Source organism: Rhyacophila brunnea, unplaced genomic scaffold (assembly GCF_057557595.1).
Source record: "Rhyacophila brunnea isolate RB1 unplaced genomic scaffold, BYU_Rbru_1.0 scaffold_19, whole genome shotgun sequence".
NCBI classification, from domain to species: Eukaryota; Metazoa; Arthropoda; class Insecta; order Trichoptera; family Rhyacophilidae; genus Rhyacophila; species Rhyacophila brunnea.
In genome coordinates this window covers 11,393,911-11,413,984 of record NW_028232848.1, presented here as the reverse complement: position 1 = coordinate 11,413,984, position 20,074 = coordinate 11,393,911, and the positions used below count along the sequence as shown (strand labels likewise).

General features: G+C 29.5%; 1 protein-coding gene across 1 annotated transcript in view; it reads left to right on the top strand.

Moving 5' to 3' along the window:
• Positions 1 to 2,201: 2,201 nt before the first annotated feature.
• LOC147072754 (gonadotropin-releasing hormone receptor-like) overlaps positions 2,202 to 20,074 on the top strand; it is a 397,212-nt gene continuing 379,339 nt past the window's right edge. Inside the window, exon 1 of the mRNA XM_085946172.1 lies at positions 2,202 to 2,359. The gene's annotated coding sequence lies outside the window, so the exon portion shown is untranslated. The remainder of the gene's footprint in view (positions 2,360 to 20,074) is intronic.

The window sequence follows — 20,074 nt, the reverse complement described above, 5'->3', positions numbered from 1 at the left end:
AGGAGCAGAGAAAAAAATCATAGAAGCACCCAGGTTAGAGTAAATCTAAAATAAAATGTCTCACGACCTCACCAGGAATCGATACCGAAACACCTAGTATGATAACCCAGTGCCGTACGTTTTGGACCACGATGGTTGAGGTCATGTACAACATTATAATATATATTTTTAATATAATATGAAGGCATCCTTCGAAACCCTTTTCGTCTATATGAAAAAATTAAATTTTTCACGAGAAGAAAAAAACGATTTTTATTTTATTAGATTGATTTCTAGGTAATGGAAATATTGTTTAGATAACTGAAAATACACTGATTTGCACACAAAATATTTTGATTGAAAAAGTAATATTTTAATACATTAAATTTATAAAAGAATGTCATTTCGGTGGAAAAGGGGTTTATCTATATAGGTACGAGAAATTTATTACAATCGCAAAAGTGTATATATGATTTTTTTTTCGACCATGTCCGATCCTAATAGGATCATATGGGCCTCCACAGAGTAGAGGTTTGTATTAACAGATTTTGTTTTTTACGAGAAATGGATGTCAGCCACTTGCTCAACCTATTAGGTCCATACCCTGACTCACACACAAATTGAAAAACAATATGTGTACTTGCCAGACCCAGGGCACGAACCTGAGACCCACGGCGTGATAATCCAACGCTTAAGCCGCGCGGCTAAATATCCATATGAAATATGAATATTTATAATATAATAATAGGTAGCCCTTAAATAATAATTTTATTCGATGGCTACAAGATCTTGGTAGAACACTCTGTGTTGTGATGGTATGTATTTTGACATAATTATGCATGATTCTAAACAGCGGCATGTTGGTGATTTTATGGTCGGGTTAATTACTTATGGACATTATTTGTCATTGTATTTGATTTTTAATCTAAATAACAATGGTTCATTGAAGAAAAGATGTTGACACTAGTTTCTTGACAAACCATTTCTTTAATTCAATGAATATTTTTTTTAATTGTGATTTTTTCTTGTGGGTATCAAATTATGTATGTTCAATATTATGGAATGTTACAATCTCAAAATCTTGTGAATTATTCATTGAATAAAACAAATGGTTTATTAAAAATTGTTAACAAGTTCAAGTAGACGTTATAACTAAATATTTGGCGAGAGCCGGGCGACGGTCAGTGATTTAGGTAATTAATATTCCTTGATTTAATACACAAAAAAAAACAATAGTCAATAATAACGTAATTTGATAAGCATTTCATGTATGACCTACCAGTTTAAATTGTCGTAATTAGATGAGAGGCTCGTAGCAAAATTGGTTAATGCACAGATTGGCGAGACACCAATTGTTAGATGGGTTCAAATCCCGTCGAATTTCGTATTTTTTTCAAATACGAATTTTTCTAGTGGGTATATATCTGAGGTGTTTTCAAGTTATGTAGTTTCTTGACATTGTATCTCATTGCATCCCCGGAAAATAAATATATATATAAGTATAGTAATTATCAATGTTATCAATAATATTACATTTAGATGCCATCTTAACATAAGCACCTACTTACCTAGGTCAGTGGCCGTAAACTTTTTTGCTCGCACGCCAAAAAATATAAATTATTCAAGGCCACCAATGATACCTACGTGTGCACCTTGCAAAAAGAAAACTGGATAAATTTTTATCAGAAGGAAAGCTTCGAAAAGCTATCAATCTGGTTTTTATGTAGATTCTTTTTATATAGAATCAGAGCATTCGTTTGGGAAAAATGAGAAGCAAAGCAAAAAACGGAAAAAGCTTTCGACCTGGATTACGAACGATTTATGTTTTGTGGAAAATTGCTATATCGTAAAATATGCTGTTCCCATTTTTTTTATAGCATAAAAATATTCCCCCCCCCCCCCCGACCAATTTTTTTTTTAATTTTTAGTCTGGCTTCAACATGGTCAAATTTTCAGAGAAAATATTATTGTTTTGTTATAACTAAATATACGGGGAAATATGAATAATATCCTGTCGTGTTACAGACTTGGTGTAGAGTCTAGAATACATTATCCACATTAGTATCTTCGACGGCATCTGAAAAGTCTCTTCCAGCCGCAGAATAAAATTCGATAGTCATTCATATCGGAGATAAGACGCCGCGAGAATGGCATTGCGATTTTCTGAGCAACTCGCCACGACGACTGGGCGCGAATTCGCGTCAAGCAATGGCCGGGCCGACAGTCGCGCCGACACTGCCGAGCGCGCCACATGCGGCGAATAAACTTCATTCTCTTTCGCGAGACGAAATTCAAATTTCGAACCGCGTGGTCGGTGCATTCGCTCCATAATCGAACTTATTTGTTTACAAACCTTGCAATTGTTGCATCGCAGTGAATGGTACAGTGTGAAGTTTCAGTATTCGAAATTTAAACTTTCCGCAAAAGTTTTCGTCATAAATAATTATTTATGGCTAATGAGTGCAAATTATAATCCGATTTATAATAAAACAAATAAATTATTATTTAAATTACGAATAATTCTCAGTTTATTCGCATTTATAAATCAATATTATTTTATTAAGACTACCTCTTTGCTAGATAATAATTGAACAGTTTAACCCGTAAACCTTTCAACACTTACTACTATTTCACTATCCTAGACGATAGTTAATTATACACGATCAGCTTAAATTATGTCTTTCATATTTGAAATTTAATAATATTATCATAGACAATTTAGCTGTCATCATAAATCCAGTTAATTGCCACTATTTTCTATAGACATCGCTTTTCCAATTAATAATCAAATGGGTTCATCGGTTGACAGTCTCTTTTGTTTACAAAACTTCCAATAAGTAATATATAGATTTATTAAGTATCCCGGAATTTCCAATATTTATTTTTATAGATGACTTCATAATTTAATTATTATCTCTGGTCAGTATAAAATTATTTACAAAAGTATTCTAAATTTGAATTTATTTTCATATTATAGTAGTTACGTACCTACGTAATCTAGATTTCGTAAAATAAGACTATTATATTACCGAAATGTATGTAATTACAAATAATATAGAACTGTGTTTTTATCCAAAGACCTTTTTAACGTACATATATAAAAAATACGCACTTAGGTACTCATAAATGTTTCTTTAAAAAATTTCCATAGTTATTAATTATTTTTTTTATAAATAAAAACGTTTTAATTATGTACATACAACATTTGGAGAATTTTTATTTTTCGACATTTAAAATTTTTAAAACAGAATAATTCTGCCATTAAAAAACAAGCATTATTTTGCTAGATAGACTTTTTTTGATTAAAATAGCAAACTTGTTTTTTACAATATCTGTGATTCGAATTTTAAGTATGTTATGTTGCTTCGCTAACCATCGAGTATACGTGTTTTAAATTGAAATGTGAAAAATTAATACAAGTATTATAAAAAGAATTGCAAAATTTTTAATGAATTTCTTTTTTATCACAGAATTAAAAATAATTGTAAAGTAAAGTTTTTAAAATTATAATTTCTAGTTATTATTACTGACTGGCGATCGCCGTAAGATGCGGAAACTTAAGTAAGTAGACAAGTAGGATACACGATTATGAAATAAAAAATAGGCTGCTTCGATTTTATTATAATTTATCCACCAATATAAACAACGGTTGGATTTAATCGCGAGTCCTTTTACTCACACCTCACCTCACCACTCCACCCGTGCTATCTGGCTATTTTAGCTATTCGCAGAAAATTATTGCAAGTGCGTATTTGCCTGAATTTACTTACAGACAACAATGTAATATAATAATATGAACTATGTAAATGTCATCAATATTGGTTCAAATAATGTGTATCAGTTTTAAAATAATAAAAAAACTATTGAAAAAATCAAATCGCTGATCAAAAGCCAAATATTTTATAATCATAGCCTCTTACTTAAATGGTACCTATAGTCTAGCTGAAGTACCCGGTTTCGCACGAGGTCGCTTCATTTATCAATATACATTTTATTTTACTAAGTAAAACAATAATAATTACAATATTCAATATTGAAATATTTTTATCTAGGCATACAACATGTCAAAATAAAAAATAATTCTGACAGCTAAGTCAAACAAAAGAACAACAAATTTAAATCGAATCCAAAATATTTAAACTTTATTTTGAAGTGTCATGAAATTCAAAATTGGAATTGGCAGGAAAGTATTTTGTATCATGTAGATGTTAGTTGGGGCCAAGTAGGAAAGGGAAATCAAACAAACATAATATTATTTTGACTATTATAGTGTCTTCTTTTTAAGTTAATATACGATATTTTATTTGACCATTCATTAAATTCATCGAATCACACAATCGACCCATAGTAACCTCGACAAGTTTTAATCTCAGTCAAATTCTTCATTCTGTAAGGATCGTGACTCCATTGAAAGGTTCCCTCGTTATATCATTCCAGCGATCTTTGCATTCCTGCATTGCTGAAGGATAGCCTAAGCATAATTACCTATTAAATAAGTTATGTGTGTTTATTTTACATTTAAACTTTACTAAACAATCTTACATTATTGTATAACTATGGCAGAAAATATTTTATAAACCTCTAGGACGAATAATTTGACTCACAGTTAAGTCAAAGAATTCCATCTAGTTGATATTTTAGGACCAGTGTTTCCCAAACCTAAGTATCCCTTTACAGACATAGATTTTATCGGTGTTCCATATTTTTATCTTCTGGTTTTCTGACTAATTTTTCTTACTAATTTTGGTATAAGTATAGGATTTTTTACTCATGTCAATGATATAATAATACAAACATATTTTTTATTTCATGGTAATTCCAATACTAATGGACTTGAAAAATACGTAAACCAAATTTATAATCACAATAAATTTATTACTGCACAATAATTGGCAATATTGCGCAAATAATTACAAATTAATGTTAATTTTGAGAATAAATGGTTTAACCATCATTCAAATATTTGCCGTTAAGCTAACGATACCTAGGCACGCGCAACATAGTTTGAGAAGCCATGTTTAAGCTTTTGCTTCACTACGTGATTGATTTGATTCCGCGTCGTCACCTTCCTATCATTAAATCTGTACCTAAAAGCCAACGTAACCTAAGGCAAAAATTTTACTTACAAAAAAACCCTATTAAAGTTTTTTAATGCTCTTTGTGAATGTAAGATTTCTGTTATAAATAGGTTTAAATGGTGAATAAGTATGTATTATAAGATATGTCCGTTTTTCTAAATTGTTCAGGAGAGCAATTTTAAACTTCGAAAGAAATTCAAACAATGGACATATCACATATTGACACAGCTTATTTCTCCCAACCTTGACGATCTAGAGTCTAGACGTATTTAGATATATTTCAATGAGACGAGTCTGAAGGTACACATAACTCAATTTGCCCAAAAAACTGACATATTATGTTTTACCATCTTACTACAGAAATTTCTTTAAAGTTATGATAATATAGGATAGAAATCTCTACTTACTAAACTAATTCGGCAAAATCGGAGTTATGGTTAACTGGCTCTAAATCACAAAGGTACACTTAGTAACGTAAAATACTTTATAACATTATATTTTTATAGAAAAGGTTTTTACGTAATTGATTAGTTACCAATCAGTTATAGTAATAAATAAACATAACTTTGTGACAAAATAGTTGCAAAAGTTATAATATAGAAACTTGACGCTTAGTAATATTTTATTTTGGGACGTTTATACATTTGAAATTAAATATTTTCAAAAAATTAAAAATTATTCATATCATTTTACTACGTAGTTACCTAATTCATGTTAAATTAAAAATATTCTATCTTTTTTTAAATATTTCACCCATTAGGTAAGTAACCGTTACGAGACAAATAAAATTGTTCGATAATAATTATGTGAATTTATATTATTGTATTATGACTATCTCAAAAATTTATATTAGATATGTACATATCTACTGTTTAAAATGCTAATAAAAACATGTTTTAATTGCTATAAATATTCATACTATCATTCGAATTGTTGACATACTTTGACCTTGTCCGGTTATCAAACAGAATCAATTAAAAAAAACAAGGCTTTACACAATATGTCGTGTTTTTTTAATATTCATTTATTGGCTCGAGTTATATACTGGTTTTTTTAATATCATTAATGCATCGATTTATATTTAATTTTTATTAATAACTTATTGAAAAAATCGTGATTTAAGATAACACATTCTTTATAATAAATTTTCTTTTTCTTTTGACCATGTCCGATCCTAATATGATCATATTATGGACCTCCACAGAGTGGAGGTTTATATTAACAGACTTTTTTTACGAGTAATAGATGTTAGCCACTTGCTCAACCTATTAGGCTCATACTCTGACTCCAAATACAAATTGAAAAACAATATGTGTATTTTCCAGTCCAGGGTTTCAAACCAGAGACCCACGGGCCATAGTAGACATATTACCTTATTTTTGATAAACTTTTATTCTAATTCACTATACTGAATATTATTATGTTTAGTATCAGTAAAAAATATCATTTTTTGATATAAATTAGAGCTGAAAATAGAACTGAAACTGAACCCTGGAACTCTGATAACCCTTTAATTTTTATGAAATCAAAACTGGAACCTTGACAATTTTAAAACGGAACCAGAACCCATTAAAAATAACTATAAGTTCTAATTTTCTCTTATTTCTATCATTATTCACTCATTACGTAGCTAGTAAAACTGTAATTAAAATTATATTATTATACCTACATACAAGCTTAAAATTTTAGTAATGTACCTAGTGGAAAGTTTACAAATTGTAATGTCCATAAAAATATACTAAATAAATCTTCGAAAAAATCAGACATAGATTTTTGTAGCTACTTAGAGCTAGGTAGAGGTAGGTATAAATAAGAATCGGAACCAAGCCCCATTCGGTTTATGCACTAGAATTGAACCCAGAGCTGAACATTGGGTTGAAAAAAAATAGGGCTCTAACAGCTCTGATAGAAACAGAGTATTACAAATTTCAGTTCTAATTACCTTTGATTGAACAAATATTATTATCTACAATTTTAAAAACTCAATAATTCGCGCTAGTCATAGAAACTGTCGTATAGGTTTGTATTTTGATAATTTTCATTGCATTTAAAAAAAAAAAAAAAAAACTACACCTCTAAGCAAACGTTAATAATTAATCAATGATGCAAGTTTAAATTCATTTTCCATTCAGTTTCAGTTAAGCTGTTTAAACGATAAACGCTTCTTCATTAGTTTCACAAATAACCGACACTTAAAATATCACACATATAAAATCATTATTCATTATAAAATAACTACACAATAACGCAACTATTTGCTATTTAGCCTATACTAATTACTGAAAGCCGATATTATTAAAACAGTGTTTCTCAACCAGAGTATGCGAGATATGTCTGGCAGTAGGTATATGATAAGTGTCGTCGCATATCACTGTCTGGAAATATATTTTAAAGACGGCTTAGAAATGGGTATATTCAGTGAGGGGTGCAAAGGTGTCGCATGTTATGAGCTTAAGTATCAGTACCATCCAAAACTAGTTCTTATAATAAATTGTAAAGTACATATTTTAAATATTACATAATTATTTAAATGTTAAATTACATAGTTAATCGTGTATTATATTGTTTAATATTTTTGTTAATGAACGTAAAATATGTGAAAATATTTTAGTTTAATGTACATATTATAATCATTACGTTCTTTTTACATAAAAAAACATATTTTTGTCGGTTAGACTGAATTTTTCAAATTTTGGTTTCGGTGGTGGATTTTTCTATAAAAAGGTTGAAACTGATCTAAAGAGTATATTATTTATTTATTTTCTAAAAAATATATGTATTATAAATATATAACATATTTAGAATATGTGCCCACTTAGTTCACTAATTCAATAATAATCAAGGCCGTTTTCTTTCACTAAGAAGGAAGTGTTATCTGACACTATAAATAGATTGTCTTAACTATTATATCAGTATTAGTAAGTTAATGTTTTTTTCAGTTACGGGCTCCCAACCCACGGATCGCAACTCCCAGGGTGTTGCAAGATGTTTTAAGGGGTAGCCAACTATGTACTTATTAAAATTACATGATGTAAATTTTATTATTATAATTGGTATACATTCATTTTATTTGTAAATTGTATGTAAAATAATTATATATTATATTTATATAACACGCGATTAACCTCATCTACCGAAACTTTCAGAATTCGGCTTAAATTTATGGACAAAATACTTCAGTATTAAATTTACAAAAGTGTAGCAATTAATAATATATTGACAAACAAAATAAGTTAAATAGGTACCGGTGGAAAGGATAAAAAATACCGAATGTTTTCAAGAGACTGAATAAAACGACATATTTCACAGCAAACAAGTAGAAACTTAAAATAAACACTTAGGTTAAAAAATGTAATTATTGTCAATCGATTTTGAATGTATTTTTTTCATCTAAATTAAAAACCGTCGAGTGTGTAAATGCGATGGGTCAGTAACTACTTAGTTATTATAAAATGGGTTAACGATTAGAAACATGTTGGAAATCCATCTTCTAAAATAAACGGACGAAACCGATGATAATGGAAAATAGTAAACATAATATTATTTTTACTTTACTTAATCAAGGCGGTATATTGCAGACAATCATTGTAGACAGTGTTTACAACATTTAAAGTGCGAATGAAAAATAAATATATTTTTTTCGTATGGTAATTAGGTCACAGTATTTTTAAATCAAACACATTAGCGGAAGTATTTATATTGAATGTTTAAAACTTTCATCGTAAATAATTATCGAAAGGTAATTTTAATTAACAAGATTCTTGCCTATCCACCGATTTGTTTACAAACTCTATTCTTTGTGTAAATTTCACTACTTAACATTGTTTCCGGAAAACTTTCAAACCTATTAGGTAAATCGTAATAATTGTAAACCTGGTAGCTACATAATATAATATAGCCGGAATAATTTATTAACTTACTAGGTTTCATTACCATATATCGCATATCAGTAATCTCTTTGAGTAGTTGGAGGGATTTATAATGATTCTGTCAAAAGTAGGTTGTGGGTTCTGTTCGTAATATAGATTACAAATTATTATGATAAGCAATCACGAAACATCACATACAGGTTTTAATATCAATCACAATTAGATCATAATTAATATTCTAAATAAAAAAATACATTAATTAATTAACGTTAGCTCTCACAAAATATAAAATGTTGGAAATTTAGTAGAAACAGGTTTCCTATTTCTTTAATTTCAATTGAAAGTTATAATTTTTATATTTTTTGTATTATTTTAACATATCTTTGCGGATAAAACATTTCAAAACGTCCATCAAGATTTAACCTGTCGTCTGATAAGGGAAAAAATTGTTTAAGCTATATATTTACTTAATGTACAATAATTTGATTTAATTATGCCATTTATTTATTCATGAAATTTTATTATGGCATAAATTCAAAATTTTACTTTAATGTATTTATTTATGAAATATTTAACAACTACTCAATATGAAAAAGTAATAATCACAGTAAACGGCCAATTCATCACAATACAAAGTAAATAATATACAGTATAGAATATTGAATAATATATTGAATATATATATAGAACACCCACGGTGGCCGCGCAGCTTAAGCGTTGGACTATCACGCCGTGGGTCTCAGGTTCGAATCCTGGGTCTGGCAAGTAAACATATTGTTTTTCAATTTGTGTGTGAGTCAGAGTATGGACCTAATAGGTTGAGCAAGTGGCTGACATCCATTTTTCGTAAAAAAACAAAAATCTGTTAATACAAACCTCTACTCTGTGGAGGCCTATATGATCCTATTAGGATCGGACATGGTCGAAAAAAAAAATAGAATATTGTTATTAGAAAGTAAAGTAAGAAAAAAAATCTTCAATATGAATGACAAAAAATATAATAATAACAGAGAAAATTGAAAACATATTCAATTAATACAATTAAATTTTAATTTAACACAATAAAAAAAATCCACTACAATTTAGTAATAAAAAATACTTCAACCTTAACACTGATGTCAAATGTGTTAACCCATTGCCGACTCAAGTAGAGAGCCGATACATTCACAATGACTGATCCTACTTTTTCCGCCCCTCCCATTGTTGTCTAAGGATGACCTTTCATTGCCTGTCATTTTTCTACAGAGTGCTCATACTGACGCGTTTGTCGTGTTCACACAGGGAATGGTTTGATTTGGATAGATGAATTACACGCTATTAACGCGCATTAACACGCCTTCTACAATAATGCAATGCTTAGATCAATGCTACATATTTTTTTTAAATCGATATTACCACCAGATTTTGTGTGAAGGACTAGTCTCACTTTGACTTAGCTGATTTATAACAGAAATGTATAGTATTTATAAATAACACTGATAGTTAATATATTTGATTTGAGATTTTTTTATAATTCAATTTGAAACGAGAAAGGGCGAGTCAATATGTCAAGCAATCTGGGATCTGATTTTGACAGCTGAACAGTGGACCACTCGTTGTTTGTGCAAAAATATATGCTCAGGCTTTATTAATCTAAAGATGGCGTTGGTTAACCACGTGATATACGGCATCATTAAACGTCATAGTATCAATCAAGCAATATGGTAGCATGTAAAATAAAATGATAATATTATGTTATATTGTAGACGATTGGGCATACCTGCGCGAGCTCGTCACTATATGCCAACATTTTATTATAAAGGTCATTTTTGTAAATAAAATGTCAATCGTTACCTACTTATTCTTATGATCTTAGGCATTTACTTTTATTTGTTCATTACTGAATAAGTTTACTATAATAATATTGGAGTTATATAAATGATTATAAAATGTGATATTTCCAAACGATTGTTTATTAAATACTCATTATTTTGTTATACCTAGTTAAAGATATATATTTTTTAATGTATCTTTGCAGTAATTCTTCATTTCTTTCATTCTCCCTTTTTAGAAATATGCCTATACTTTTTCACCCATTAACTACAGTTAGGGCGAGTCGTGTACCTTTTATTCCTTCCACATGTGGACAGCATTGATGACTATTAAAATACGTAACCCGAAATTTAGATGTTTGTCGCTTTTCAACAAGGTTGCATAATAACACGAAAAACGATGTGAAACGATTGTTAACCAAAGTATTAGTTCCATGCTAACTGAAAAACCATCTATTATAAACTTATCATATTATTATAGAGGATTCTAACAAACGATTCACACAACAGTTTGTTTTTATATGTATTTTTTAAATTAAATTTTACAAAAATATTTCAATGTATAAAAATGTTGTCAAAATAACTGTTGTTAAGATTTAAAATATACTTTTTATCTATGAATGCTATTAATATAATTTATATTATTCATAATCTAAAAAAAACTTGTTAATATTTCATTTTGTAAATATAAATGATGCTCTTTGTACTTATAAAAAAAACTTTACTTGTACCTTTGGATATTTTAACATATAAGATTTTATTAATGAAACATTTTAATTTCATATTTAGTAGCATTCTTATCTTTAATATTATTTTGTTTATACATAGTAAATTCGTGAAATAGTAGTAGTTTTCATTGATTGCATTATTTTAAAATAAACTAACCGCTCACTTTAAATAATATATTATTACATTTCTAAGTGGCGAAGGGTGGAGGTAGACTGTTACGATCCGACATAAATAGTGCCCACTAAACTTTGTCAGTCAATTTACATTATGCACACTTATTGCTTAGACTTGAGACTTTAGAGCTGTTGCTATATCATAAAAGGCTTTCTAATGGCGATTACATTGTCTATGAGAAGCTTTTTAGAAAAATAAATAGGCCAAAAAAGCTTATAGCTACCATCAAATAATATAGAAATGTCGTATACATTATATGCAATAGGATGTATAATTTACTAGAGTTTATAATACAGGAAAGGGTCAGTGGCGAATAGTTGAGGTAGGCTGTTAATATACAACATAAATAGTGTACACTAAACAAACGTATTTTTTTTCATTTAGCTAAGATCACAATGTATAGATAGTTGTTGTTATTTTTTTTTAATTCAATTAAACCCTGCCTAAACCAAGCCATAGTAGATTTTAGTCAAAATTATTCGTGTATCTATAAAATATATATTAGGTATTAATGGCATAATTAAAATATTTTATCGATAGAAAAATATTGTTTATCGTATACGGTTCGGTTTATGCAGGGCTTAATGAATTTAAAAAAAAAACTAACTAACACCATTTGTAATAATATATTATGTATACTTAGTTCAACAAAAACAAATAAGTACGACTGAAAAAGTGTGCAGTATTTTTGTCGGATCGCCCATAGTATACCAAAACTACTATGGTTTGTTTCAGGCAGAGTTGAATTGAATTTTAAAAACTAGTCAGCACCATCTGCGTATTGATTTCTTAGTTCAATGAAAACGAATAATAATTAGCAATATTTATGTCGAATCTTAACAGCCTACCCCCTCTCTCCTCGTCACTGACATTTTTTTTTAGTTGACAAAACTATTTATATATCGTAATAAAAATAATTCCTTGAGCAATATCTCGAAATATCAAAATGCCAAATCCTAACGGAGACAGTATTCTACTTTCTAACTAAAATACACGGTGACATCCGAATACAAAGAGCGATCATAAATTACCACGAAAGTCTCAAGTAATAAATAATGTGATTTATTTGACATATCCAGCTAAGAATAAATTTTAACCAATACATGTACACGTAAGTACGCCATACTGGCGTAGTCTTTTATTTATATTCTCGTTTTCAAATTAAATTTATCAATCGCTATCGATGATAATTAATAGACGATGACCCATATGAATACTTATGCAATCTTGTTAATTATAATATAAGGCTACAAATTAAAAATTCTTAACCGCCAATAAGTAAAATTCAATAAATGAGGTGTGATGACCCATATTAATACTTATGCGATATTCTTAATTATAATATAGGGCTACAAATTAAAAATTCTTAACCGCCAATAAGTAAAATTCAATAAATGAGGTACGTTAGTGTTGTTGCTGTATTGTAGGATTGTACTAATAATGAGTTCACCCAATATGGCTGCCGCATAGCGTCATGGGTCCCAGGTTCGAAGCCTGGGTCTGCCAAGTACACATTGTTTTTAAATTTATGTATGAGTCAGAGTATGGACCTAACAGGTTGAGCAAGTGGCTGACATCCATTTCTGGTAAACACAAAAATCTATTCATACAAACCTCCACACTGTAGAGGCCCATATAATCTTATTGGGATCTGACATGGTCGAATAAATAATAATAAGTACTTATTTTAAACTATCGCGATAATAATTACTGTTATATGTAAAAGTGAGTAAATATCTCGCCAATCTAATTCTTCAAGAGAAAGCGAGATGCAATGTTGTCATTGTATGGTAGGTACTATTTGATAGGTCGTGAAAATCAGTTAACCTTAAAATGAGTCTCTGTGCGGTGTAATTCGTTTTTCTACCGTCAGGTTTGCCACTATCGTTCACTACACAGGCACACACAGTCCAATTTTCGCGTGAAAATTCAGAAGCTTCTGAACTTTTTTGATCCATGCATCCAATCATGCAATCTGCACTTTACGAGATATTTATTATTGGATATTACAAAAGAAATAAAATATTTTTTTAAGAAAAATATGCACACCTGGCAAAATATATTATTTAATACCATTAATCACACCTAGGTAATGCCAGATTTTCAGGTCATAATATATTCAATAAAGGATGTTTGGTGTTAGTATCTATTATATTACATTTCAAATAATAATTAGTACCCATTTATACTAATTGATTAAACCTTCTGCATTTCTTATTACATTGACTTTTTCTTTAATAATATTAACTATTATTTTTTTGTGGAAAGACATATTAAATAAACTAAAATAAAATATGCAGTATACTTTCCAATGGATGACAGAGAGCTATGAGTTAGCGTTTGATTTCAAGGAATGGTATACCTAGTGAATTATAACGAATCATAAAAACAAATGAGAATTTATTTAAAAAGAATTTATTTTATTTCAAATAATGTACAAACAATAGTACGCCCTCAATTATTTTTGAATGAGGTCTAGTAGGGTAGTTACATTTTTCTCCCGATGCCTACAAAACGAACCAAATAGCAGGTTTTATATTTGAAAATCTTTTGTTTTGCATTATTGTCATTTGACTTATTCACGTAGTTAGTATAAAGTTTCACGCAACGTTCCCGGTTACCTTATATCGTAAACTTGCCATACTGTTTCAGTCAAATGAGACGAAATATTAAATTTAAAAGTAAAAAAACCTATCTCTGATTCCATAGATTTTAATACCAATCAGATTAAGTTAATTCTGCCAATAAAGACAATAATAATTTATACAATACAACCTATACATATCAATAATCAATTAATTATAGCATTTAATTTATCCGACCATGAAAACTAATTAAATACAATACTCCAGAAATGGTTCGCGCTTAAAACCATTTCAATTTAATTAATCTCCTCTCACAAAATCTAATGATTTAATAACATCCCACATATCAATATAGGTATATTTATATAAGTAAATAATATGATATACTATTTATAATAATCGATTACGTGAGACGAGGTGAATTGTGGTTGCTGAAATCCGAATTGCTTTTGAATACAGATTATTCTTGGAATACTGTATAGATTTAATAAATAATTAATCTTGTTACTTTGATAAAACAATTATTATAAATTTGACTGTATAAGTAATAAATGCTTAGGTAAAATAAATCGTGTCCAAAAATGTGTACGTATGCAGTTTGCCGTATCACACTTCACCATGAAATGTTGTATCGGAAATAGGTATATTAATTGTGTTGACACATATCAAACGTCGTAAAGTCCACTGAATGTCAAACTGAGAAAAATGCAGTTTTATCATATCTTGTAATACAAATGGTTGTAACATGTGAGATATTGTAAGATAATTGAATCTAATACCCACGATAGCTACAAGGATTGTTCTTCTTAGCTTCGGTGCTCGACCTCTTTCTGGCTTTGTCTGGATCCACAAAATCCACTTCTACATCCATTTTATGTTATAATTGTTCAGAAATTAAGGAAAATGATAGGTGCCATCGTTCACCTTTAGCTTGTGGACTTAAGGTGGTTTGAAAAAATATTGATCATTCGAAACGTGATTTCATACGTAAACAGTGGACTTTTGGGGGTTTGCAGTATACCATAATGTGCAGATTTGCATACTCTATTAAACGTATATCAAAAGTCATTTTTTTCAGTATGTGGACTTTACGGCGTTTGATATCCATCAACACAATTATGGTCGTATATAAAAGACCATCCAACGTCTTTTGTTCGTATTCTATTTGTTAGGTTAGGTTAAGCTTTTATTCTTGAAAGAACATTATTTTCTACAATGCTCCATGATCAACGCGTATTTTTTTTTTTATCTCGGAGCTATAGAGATGACCTATCAGTGGCGAAGGGTGGAATTAGGCTGTTTGGATCCTCTATAAATAATGAAAATTAAATTTTGTCAGTCATACGTATTTGTTTTTATTGAAATAAGACTACAATTTACAGATGGGGTTGGTTAGTTTTTAAAAATCAATTAAACCCTGCGAAAACCATGCCATAATAGATAATAGTCAAAAAATATCCTTCTATCTACAAAATATCTAAAATTATGCCATCAAATGATACATAATTTTGGATATTCAATAGAAAGAATAATATTTTTTATCTATTATATAGTTGAGTTTATGCAGGACTTAATGAATTTAAAAAAAATAATTAATTATTTAAACTATTTTATAAATATATTGTATTCTTAATCTAACCAAAACAAATAAGTATGAATAAAAAAGTGTGCACTAGTTGTGGAATAACCCATGACATACCAAAACTGTTTTATTTAGGCAAGGTTTAATGGATTTTTAAAACTAACCAACACCATCTGAAAATTGTAGTCTTAATTCAATAAAAACAACTACGAATGGCTAACAACGTTTTATGTGCACTATTTATGTCGGATCTGAACAGCCTACCTCCACCCTTCGCCACTGTGACCTATAGTATACGGTCATCAATTTCCGATAAGAAAGCTCACGGGCGAACTTTGCTACGGTCAGATGTAATACGTACAATTTACATGTAACCAAAATGAATACCCTTAGTCAAAAAACTGGGATGAATTACACCAAACGAGGTAAACGTATGAATTTTGAATGTAATGTAATGCCTAAAATATACAAGTATTATTTATCAACAGTATATTTATAATAATAATAATATTCCGAAATAATCGTAAGAATTTTAAAATTATTCGAAAATTATATAGATGCTACTGCTTTAAGTAGTAAACTTTCCTTTGTAAATAAGGATTTGTTACTTTAGTAAACTTGGTAAAAGATTACAGACATCGCTTGAACCCGAAAACAACATCCAAGTTCCGACATAAAAGTCCTGATGTCAACGTCACTTTATTACAAATGAAACTGATACAAATTGTTTCCAAAATCTGAAGTAGTGACATTCATAAATTCTTTATTATTATTAATTATTAATTTCATGTGCCTTATTTCCATCGTAGTATGCGTGGCTCATATTATTTATTGACCTTGAGAAACGTTTATTCTTCAATTGGCATATCGTTGTCAAGCTGTTATAACCTTCGTTGTGACAATTGTGTCTAAATGATTTTTTTAAATGTTATATTTATTCATATACCTACTACATAATATAGTAATGGAATCCTCATATAATACCATAAATATTATTATGCTATAATTAATTATAGAAGCCACCGATTTAACTTATTGTCTAATTTTAATAATACCATTATACCTTATATCGGATCTAATATAAGCACTCGTTGATGATGAGACCCTAGTTGTTTAGATAAGTTAAATAAACAATAGTTTATTATTATTATAAATAAATTTTGTAATGCTACCTCAATGTTTGTGTTTGTAAAGCAGTTTTTTGACTCTCATGTAAAAATAAAATTTTGTCAACCAGAGCTTTTAAAAGCTGCTCAAGAACGATGTTTTTTGATTTTAATTCAAATTTCATATTTATATTTATATATAATCATATTTAAGTCAAACTATCTTTAATATAAATAATTATTTTTAAAGTAAAACCCAAAAAAACTAATGACCTTGTCCAGATGGTGGGATTTAACTCGCGCGTAAAAACTCGCCCGCATTATAGGTACATGTGACCTCATTGAGACGTCCACATATAATCGCAGCGTGTCACTTTTCGCGTGGTCGAGGTACAGATTACCTCATTGATCTGCCTACATGACACGCGTCATCCGGACAAGCTCTAAGCGAATTGAATCTGCCATTATTATTTTTTATGTGTATTGATGACTATAATATTATCGAAAAAATATATTTTTTTGAAAACCTCAGAAATATTGACAGTAACATAGAAAAAAAAATGTACGGAATGAGACTCTAACTCACATTTTTCACTTTCCGGATGAGTGCTTTCGCCTCTATTTAATCGATCTGTCTATAATTATGCGAATTATTTCTTATAAAGACGTTTTAACAGAAGTATTTCCAATTACACCAATCAGGAAGCAATCTTCTTTGTGATCAATTAAGATAAATGACTTTACTAATTTGATTGTAACAGACATTTAGGCGGTAGTCGGATATTTATTATTAGCATTCTTGTTTCTTTATTATTATTAATTATTTTAATTACATAATCATTTAAGTACGTATAGAAGAACATCAACATTGCGATACCAATTCTCTGTGACAGGTGAAATAAAAATTGTGCATTTTAACAGGTGATAATATAATAATAATAATAACACGTGTTGTGTGCATTGAAAGTGTGGTTTAAAACAAAGTGTGTCTGAAAGGTACTCGTAGCTTACGAAGGATATAACTCTGGAGTGTGCAACGAGCAAGATGTTTACCTTGATATTGTTACCTGCGAATTAACAAACTTACTCAGTCAAGAAGTTATGAGCACAAATTGCTTACAAGAGGAGTTGTAAAATATCAGAGCTATCACGACGTTGGAGAGATATAATTCAAAGGTAACTATTTTAACTCATATTATTAAGCTTTACGAACTCTGCATAAAGATGTTATAATACTAAACGATGATTTAAAATGTACCTTGACATTTGTTTCTATAGGGATTTGAGTCTGGGTAAGTGTCTTATTTAACTATATAACTAAAATGAGCATTGCAAAATCTTAAAAGACTTTTTTTATTTATCTTAGAACAAGGTTTTTTTTAAGTTATTTCTCTATTCAAATAGAGCAAGAGCATGGAAGGTAAAAATCTAACTACTATGATCTGGTTACCAATTTTAATTGATTAATAAAGTGTAAATTTAGATTCATTCAAAATACCGCACTTTCCACTGTCCGGATATAAGGACGCAAACTTCCTACCCGATCGATGTATTAACCATAATATTATGTAATTAGTGTGTGAATGGTTTTTAAACAATAACCTTGTGGGAAAAAATGACACAGTTATCATGTCGATAAATTCCTTTCCGAAAGATTATTTGACACTAATCCTCGTGTTTAAAATCCATAAAAAACTTTATAGCCGATTAGTGGTGACATAACAATATAATTAATCAAGATTTTTAGAGCATAGAGATTGCTGAGTGCTCACGTACACATAGATGATTTAATTTCAATTCTGTATCTGTTTAAGTACTGCATATTTTTATTTATTTAAACCCCACAAAGTGTCACTCGGCAGTTGCCATGTATTTTTTCAGGCCATGCTAGCATACCGTATCTCCACTGTATAAACCTAATAGATTGTATTTAGCAGCCTAGGATGTCGAAAAAACAAACAGGGCAGATTGAGACTCTCTTAAGGTATCCGTAGCATGTGACCGAGCCAGTTCTAACGTCGTTTTTTCACTTCTAATGTGATGAAAACTGCAAGGTTATTATATCCCCATAACTTTTAAAGTCATATCATCGCACACCCAGTATCCACCGCAACCATCAGCTGTTCTCGAAACTTAGCAAACGGTTGGTGTGCTATGACTTGCTACTGTAAAATAGTATTGTTATCAGAATGCAAGTGTAGCAATTGGTATAAGTTTCATAATTTTTACAGTAATGCTAGAAAAAAATTACCATTATCTCACGTGAACTCAATCAGAAATTAAAATTTCTAATTTTAAAACTAACAACCTATAAAAAATTGAAACGGTTATCTATTATTTGTAGCCCCCTTCCAAACCACTAAAATCTAAGATATATGATTGCATATTGTAACTGATTTTTTATTTAATTTTCAAAAAATAAAAATCACGCGTTCGGTTGGTGATGCGGCGTGATACGCCGAAGTGACCTTAGTGTGATTCTCGTATATTTTTCGAACTGGCACTATTCGTTTTTCTATTGCTAAGGGATGAGAGCAATAGTCTTAGTATATTATAAATACTAAGGAAATTGACATCGCATGCTTTTCGCCAGTGGCGTGAGCTTACCGTGACCTCACGCGTTCGTGCGCTCACTGTGTTCACGCCATAATATGTTGTTTATGTTTCACTAATTTACTGTGAAAAAGTATACATTTGGTTTCTGTTAGATTTTTTAGATTCATTTAGTCGCATTATATAAATAAATTAAGGGTTTGGTATGACTTCATTCATAAAGCGTAGGTAGTAGGTAGATACTAAATAAAATTTCCCATTATAACGACCTAATAAATTTACAGCCTCGATTTTTCATTCATATTATTTAGGTTTTATAATTTTCTTGTTATCTGTTGTAAAAAAATAATGAACCCCATCAAATTTATCAAAAAATGAAAGAGAATCTACTTTGCCGACCAGCAATACTAATTCAAGAGCGAACATGAAGAGTTATGTACCTACTTATAAAAGTTAATAATATTATATACATTGATATTTCCCTTTAAATGATTATGTTAGCATGTTGTAAATTGTGTAGAATTGATATTGAGATTATACTATTATATATTTACTAGCTGACCCGGCAAACGTTGTTCTGCCATATAAATTATTTCTAGTGAATATTT